Raw genomic sequence first — 7,483 nt, 5'->3', positions numbered from 1 at the left:
CCAGTACGGCCGCCCGGCCAGGCAGCACGGGCGCGCGCAGTCTCTGTACCTTCAGCGTGGGCGTGCCGTGCTTCTGTAGTTGATACTAAAATTTTTCATTTTGACAATAAAACTTGGGTGCCTCCAAGAAGTGCTTGGTTTACGTCGCTAGCTTGACGTAGAACCCCGAGATCAAGTTGACAATAAAATGTCACTAACCACCTCACGATTTGTCGTATCAACATAGTAATGCTTTAACCTCTGTCCATTCACCTTGAACACTTGGCCTGGATCATTCTCAAAGTCTCCACCGCTCCATATGGAAACACAGTTTTGACAACAAACGACCCTGACCATCTCGACTTCAATTTCCCAGGAAAAAGTCGGAGACGAGAGTTGAACAAAAGAACTTGTTGCCTCAGCACAAATGATTTGAGCACTATAGCCCTATCGTGCCACCTCTTGACTTTCTCCTTATACATCTTGTTATTCTCATACGCTTGAAGTTGAAACTCATTGAGTTCATTTAATTGAAGCATCTTTCTCTTACTAGCTGCATCCAAATCAAGGTTCAACTTTTTCAAAGCCCAGTACGCCTTGTGCTCTAACTCCACAGGCAAATGACATCCCTTACCATAAACCAACTGAAATGGTGACATGCCTAACGAAGTCTTGTATGCTATTCGATACGCCCAAACAGTTTCATCCAGCTTCAAAGACCAATCCTTCCTTGATGGACATACAACTTTCTCTAGAATATGCTTGATCTCTCTATTGGATACCTCAGCTTGACCATTAGTCTGAGGATGGTAGGCTGTAGCAATGCGATGATTCACATTATATCGCTGCATCAAAGCAGTGAACTTGCGATTGTAGAAATGTGATCCCTTGTCACTGATTATGACTCTTGGAGTCCCAAATCTTGTGAATATCTGCTTATGAGGAAAATTTAGCACTATATTCGCATCATTCGTCGGCAAAGCCTTGACTTCCACCCATTTCGAGACATAATCAACCGCCAACAAGATATATAGATTATTGCAAGATGAGACAAATGGCCCCATGAAGTCAATTCCCCAAACATCGAAGACCTCAACCTCGAAAAATGCATTAAGAGGCATCTCATCCCTCTTAGACATATTATCAACACGCTGACAGCGATCACACTTCAAAACGAACCGATGCGCATCCTTAAACAAAGTAGGCCAGAAGAATCCTGCTTGAAGGATACGAGTTGTTGTCTTCTCTCCACCATAGTATAGTGGCCTCCATAAACAGTCGAATGAAAGTCTCGCAAGATACCCTCCGTCTCGTTGTACGGAATACATCTCCTGATGATTTGGTCAGCTCCTTGCCTAAACAGAAATGGCTCATCTCAGATGTACCACTTCACCTCATGAAGAAACTTCTTCCTTTGAGCAGAAGACAAATCTGGAGGCATAATGTTGCTCTCAAGGTAGTTCACAATGTCTGCGAACCACGATTCTTCCTCTTGCACCCCAAATAACTGCTCATCGGGGAAAGACTCATTAATCAATGTCTAATCCTGTGAAGCTGTACATGGATCTTCCAACCGAGAGAGATGATCAGCGACTTGATTCTTAGTTCCTTTCCTATCCTTGATCTACAATTCAAACTAATGAAGTAAAAGAACCCATCGAACCAATCTAGGCTTCGAGTCCTTCTTCGAGACGAAATAGCGAATTGCAGCGTGATCAGTGAAAACTGTCACCTTCGTCCCAAGCAAATAAGATCGAAACTTCTCAAAACCATAGACAATGGATAAGAGTTCTTTCTCAGTAGTAGTATAGTTCAGTTAAGCACCATTAAGGGTCTTACTAGTATAGTAGACCATATGAAATACATTATTCTTTTTGTTCCCAAGAACTGCTCCAACTGCATAGTCACTTGCATCGCACATCATCACAAAAGGCTTATTCCAATCAGGTGCAGTTATGACAAGTGTTGTGATCAAACTCTTCTTTAAGATCTCAAAAGCAGCTCGACACTCATTATCGAACTTGAAAGGGACATCTTTCTTTAAAAGATTGCACAACGGTTTAGAGATTTTAGAGAAGTCCTTGATGAACCGCCTATAGAAGCCTGCATGACCAAGAAAGCCGCGGACTCCCTTAACAAAAATTGGTGGAGGAAGGTTTTCAATGACCCCCAACTTGGATTTATCCACCTCAAGACCTTTACTAGAGACCTTGTGCCCAAGAATAATGCCCTGTTGCACCATACAGTGACATTTCTCCCAGTTGAGAACCAGATTGGTCTCAACACACCTTTTAAGAACTGCGCCAAGATTTTGCAAGCACTCCTCGAAAGAATCACCAAATACAGAGAAATTATCCATAAATACCTCCACATTCTGACCAATCATGTCAGAGAAAATGGCCATCATACATCTCTGAAATGTGGCAGGTGCACCACACAACCCAAAAGAAACTCTTCTGAAGGCAAAAGTACCGAACGGACAAGTGAAGGTAGTCTTTTCCTGATCTTTTAGAGCGATACAAATCTGATTATAACCCGAATAGCCATCCAGAAGACAATAGTACTCATGCCCAGCCAACCAGTCAAGTATCTTATCCATGAACGGAAGAGGGAAGTGATCTTTCCTTGTGGCTTTGTTCAGCTTCTCGTAATCCATGCAAACTTTCCACCCCGTGACTGTTCGAGTAGGAATGAGCTCATTCTTTTCATTTTCGACCACAGTGATACCTCATTTCTTCGGCACACACTGCACTGGACTCACCCAAGAACTGTCAGAAATAGGATAGATGATCCCTGCATCTAGCCACTTAGACTCACCTCTTTCATTATCGGAATAAGGCTTCTTTGTTGCTCAACCATTGGCTTACTTCCTTCCTCTAGCAGAATTTTATGCATGCAATACGAAGGGCTGATTCCCTTGATATCTGCTATAGTACATCCAATTGCCGATTTGAATTCTCTTAGAATTCTCAAGATCTTTTCCTCATCACTACCTGAAATGTCAGATGCGATAATAAGAGGCAAAGTAGATGCATAACCTAAAAAAGCATACATTAAGTGTTCAGGAAAAGGCTTAAGCTCGAGTATAGGAGCTTCCTCAATAGAAGGCTTGAGACGCCCCTCAACATTTTTCAGTTCTGACATTCCAAGAGATTCAAAAGGCATATCTAGCCTTCACTTCCAAGGAGAAACATTCAAATACTACAATTGATTATCATCTTCATCATCTTCACTATCTAAATTCCCCAACAAGGCCTTCTCTAAGGCATCAGACCTTAGCATTCGATCAAGTTCTGAAGTAACAACAGAATCAACCAACTCTACTTTTAAGCACTCCTTGTTATCAGTAGGGAATTTCATGGCATTGAACACATTAAAAGTCACATCCTGATCCAGGATTCGCATAGTGAGCTCACCCTTCTACACATCAATCAAGGTTTGGCCCGTAGCCAATAATGGTCTTCCCAAGATTATGGGAATCTTTTTATCCTCCTCAAAATCAAGAATTATAAAATCAGCAGGAAGGATGAGTTTGTCCACCTTGACCAAGACATCCTCCACAATGCCTCATGGATATGTAATAGAGCGATCAGCCAACTGTAAGGACATATAAGTAGGATTTGGATCAGGTAAATCTAACTTCTTGAAGACAGACAAAGGAATCAGATTGATGCTGGCTCCCAAATTACATAAACACTTGTCGAATGACAAATTTCCAATGGTACAAGGAATAGTGAAGCTTTCAGGATCTTTCAGCTTCGGAGGCAACTTCTGTTGCAGCACATCACTGCATTCCTCTGTTAGAGCAACGGTCTCTAAGTCATCGAGCTTCACTTTTTGAGAGAGAATACCTTTCATAAACTTCACATTACTAGGCATCTGTTCAAGAGCTTCAGCGAAAGGTATATTGATATAAAGTTTTTTGAACACCTCCAGAAACTTCACAAACTGCTTATCCAACTTTTGCTTCTACAACCTCTAAGGAATGGAGGTGGAGGATAGATCTGCTTCTCCCCTGTATTACCCTCAGGAGGAGTGTGTTCCACAGTTTTCTTCCTTGGTTCCACTTCTGCTTCCTTCTGCACTTCTTCTTCAACCACATCTTCAGATTCTTGAACTTGAGCTTTTTCTTGACTTGCAACCTTCCCAGACCTCAATGTAATTGCCTTAATCTGCTCTTTTGCTTCCTTCTTGCCTGAAACTTCTGTGTCACTAGGGATCTGACCAATTTGATTCTCCAAGGTCTTGATAGAAACCGCTTGGCTCTTGCATATGAGCCTCAACTCTTCCAATTCAAATTTTTCACTAGCTTGATTTGAACCTCCATGTGGTAACTGCTGAAGTTGAAGTTGTTGTCTTGGAGCATATTGCGTTTGTTGAAAACCAGGAGGGTTGTTCTGCTTTGCTGCATACTGCTAATAAGGCTGTTGAACTGCATTCTGAGTGTTGCTCCAGCTAAAGTTAGGATGATTACGGTTGTTAGGATGGTAGGTGGCTGGAACTGGATGCTGCGACCTCTGAAAGTTGCTTATGAACTGAGCTGATTCGCTAGAAATAGCACACTGCTCTGTCTCATACGCCCCAGCACAAAGCTCATAGACACTAGTAATCTGATTAACTCCATAATTAGCCAAAAAATCTACCTTCATCATCAAAGTCTTAAGCTGAGCAGCTATAGCAGTAGCTGCATCTACCTCCAGAATTTCTGCTACCTTATCTTGATTTAGTCTCTGAGAAGGGTTCTGGTATTCATTAGCAGCCATCAGTTCAATCAGCTCATAAGTTTCATCATAGCTCTTAGCCCATAAGGCTCCACCTGATGCTGCATCGAGCATGGGTCTAGACTATACTCCCAAGCCATTATAAAAGCAGTTAATGATCATCCAGTCAGGCATCCCATGATGAGGGCACTTTCTAAGCAGCTCCTTATAACGATCCCAAGCTTCACACAAAGACTCTCCTGATTGCTGCGCAAATTGAGTAAGAGCATTCCTGATTGCAGCAGTCTTTGCCATAGAAAAGAACTTAGTAAGAAACTTTTGAGCAAGATCTTCCCATTTAGTGATAAAGCCTAGTGGTAGAGAATGCAACCAGCACTTAGCTTTATCCCTCAGTGAGAATGGGAAAAGCTTCAACTTAATAGCATCTTCAGAAACATTGTTGAATTTGAAAGTGTTGCAGATCTCGATAAAATCTTTAATATGCATGGTGGGATCTTCCGTCGGAGAACCCCCAAACTAAACCGAGTTATGCACAATCTGAATCGTGCTAGCCTTGATTTCAAAAGTATTGGCCGCGATGGCTGGTCTGACAATGCTAGACTGAATATCATTGATCTTTGGCTGAGAATAGTCCATCAAAGCCTTTGTATTCACTTTTGGTTCACCCATTGCAACAAGAGCTTCTTCTGCAACTTTCTCCTTCTCAACAAGAACTTCTTCCTCTACTAGAACTTCTTCCTCTGCTTTATCTAGTGTTCTCTTGCGAGATCGAGAAAGCGTTAGCATACACGCTCCCTAAAGTACCTGAAAAAGCAACAAACAAAAAGTAAGTAAAATATCCGAGTCACTGAACTTTAACGACCACTGATGTCAAGCACATAACTAAAAATTAACACCGAGTCCCCAGTAGCGGCGCCAAAAACTTATTAGGATGAAAACACGCGCTAAATTACATGCAAGTATACGTATTCGCAAGTAATATAGAATTATTTCTTGTTCGTTCCCATAGAGACTCTTTTAGGTTAATTTCAATCAATGTAATTATGCAACAAGGGTATGGTTATGATTCAATGCTAAGACGATAACGAATTGAGATTAATTATAACTATGAGATTTTACTGACTAATATTAACTAAGAGAATTCAAGTTAATTAATTTATATGACACAAATATATGATTCTAACTTCATTAAATACTTCATTCAATAGCCTTCTTGTTCTTAACCTTAGCATGCAATGGTGATGACACTAATCAGATAACACAAAACTAGTAAATGCCAACTTTCGTTGTACAAATACCCTACTACTAGACATCCACAAAAGAGATAGAAGCTGAATAGACACAAATTATATTGAGACCCTATATGTCTATAAAATTTGAAAATATAACGGTTTAATGCACAAGTTATCTGTAATAACCCCCAAAATTTTGAACTTTTTGTAACCCTTATGAATAGTGTTTTTGCTGAATGAGAAAACTTTTCATGCCACACTATGTAGGGGTTCTGTTATGGATATTCTGAGATTTTATTAGTACTCTATATGGTATATAAGTGTATGTAAAGATCTTCATAATTTAATTCCGAACACTTTGATTTTTCCCGAAAATCCACTAGATACGGAAAGAATTGAGTATAAGGTAACAGGATAAAAAGGATTTAAATAAAAGGATTATAAGAGAGGATCATAAAAGGATTATAATGTATTGAGAAAGGTTAAGGAAACCCAAGTAATAAGATCCCGGGTATGATCCCTCAAACGATAAACGAAAACGGAAGTTAAGCGAACCGTATAACAGATCAGTGGTCATTAGGCAAACAATTAGGAAGTTAATCAAGGAGGTTAGGGATGATGAGGTCATCCAACCAATAAGGAGAGGGCAAGTAAGAGATGATGACACAATAAGGTGATGTAAGCATGACATAGGGAGGGAGGAGATGTGGTTGGTTTATAACCACACAAAGACAAGGTTAATAAGGTAATTAACCAAAAATCCAAACAAAACTACATCCACCAAGCCAAAACAAATCATTTCATCAAAACAAAAATTCTATTTCTCTTCACCAAGAAGCTTGCTCTCGACTTTTTCCATTTTCTAGAAGAAAATTTTCAAAATCCAAGTTCCAAGCTTCCTAAATTGGTAAGATAATTCTCTAGTACTCCTTATGCATAGTTATGGTTATCCTATGAGTTTAAGCCTCCAATTCATTCTCAATCTTCTCCAAGAAATCAATGTAGAAGACAATGAATAGTGATTTCAAGATTTTTAACTTGACTTTTTCTTGTTTTCCTTTAAGATCCAAGCATCCCTAAGACATCTCAAGGCTTCTTAAGGCTTCCTAGCTACTCACATCACTTCAAGGAAGGTATATCATCTCCAAACCCTAGCTTTAATTTGTATATTAGGATGATTTTGGTTGTTATGGTAATAGAGTAGCTTAATGCTTGTTGGTTTAGAGTTTGGATTGGAATGGTGGTGAATTGAATGTTGAAATCTTATGGTTTGGTTAAAGGACTTAAGTATAGCTTAAATTCAAGTTTAAGAATAAGTATAAATTATAATGTTGAGTTGATTGGGGCTGTTATGATGTATTAAGGATGGATTTTGGTTGTATGAATGGATTGGGATTGATTGGTGGTTGAATTGGAATGGTATAAAATTGGAAAATCGCGTAAACATAGCCGTCGTAATGTCCGATTTACTTTAGACTGCTTTTGTTCATAACATTAGGACCCGAGAACTCCCTGCTAGGTTTTAACCATTGCCATTTTTAGATAGTTCAT

At 39.7% G+C, this 7,483-nt stretch overlaps 1 non-coding gene across 1 annotated transcript; it reads left to right on the top strand.

Annotated features, from left to right (window-relative positions):
• Positions 1–4,872: 4,872 nt before the first annotated feature.
• Positions 4,873–4,979, top strand: LOC141670084 (small nucleolar RNA R71). The gene has a single exon (XR_012554332.1). It is a non-coding gene; the product is annotated as a small nucleolar RNA R71 (small nucleolar RNA).
• The last annotated feature ends 2,504 nt before the right edge of the window (positions 4,980–7,483 follow it).

This window comes from Apium graveolens, chromosome 6 (assembly GCF_009905375.1).
Source record: "Apium graveolens cultivar Ventura chromosome 6, ASM990537v1, whole genome shotgun sequence".
Taxonomy (NCBI): Eukaryota; Viridiplantae; Streptophyta; class Magnoliopsida; order Apiales; family Apiaceae; genus Apium; species Apium graveolens.
Note: the sequence above shows the minus strand (reverse complement) of the source record. Positions and strands in the feature narration are given on the sequence as shown.